Below are 576 nucleotides of genomic sequence, written 5' to 3' on the forward strand. Positions count from 1 at the left end.
CTACCGAACTGAGGCTTACGAGTGTCCCAGTTCGTTCACTGTCGCTGTTTGCCGTCGGTGTGACAGTTTTCCTAACCTTCAAACTTAGCAACTTTGTCAATTAATATCTGGCTTCACAGTAGAGAGAGCGACGATTTTTCCAAATAGAAAAGTTGTTTGCTTTCAAAAAACGCGTCGATTGAGTATTTTTTCGTTGAAATCGGAGATGTGGTACCTAAACTGAATAATTACCCATTTGTGTGTGCGTACTACATTAACATTAATGTTAAGTGGATCAATCTGTCTTTTTGTGACGCAACATGCAAATATTTTGGCCGGCCACGATTATTGAAACGCAGCTGACACATTGCACACAACTGACTGCAGCAGGCACCCCACATTAGCGCCCGCGTCTGACGGTGAGTTGCGTCGCTCCTGCTTACCTCCTATAACCGAGCCGTCATTCGCTACCTATTTCTTTTTATTATTCAAAATCTAAGCTTTGGAGAAACTTTTCGTAGAGGAAAAATCGTCTTAGAATTTTATCAAAAATATGTAATTTTAAGGACCAGTGGTTGTTCTGAATCACTCTGTATA

This window comes from Odontomachus brunneus, unplaced genomic scaffold (genome assembly GCF_010583005.1).
Source record: "Odontomachus brunneus isolate Ranch 3 - 2012 unplaced genomic scaffold, Obru_v1 Obru_scaffold_172, whole genome shotgun sequence".
Taxonomy (NCBI): domain Eukaryota; kingdom Metazoa; phylum Arthropoda; class Insecta; order Hymenoptera; family Formicidae; genus Odontomachus; species Odontomachus brunneus.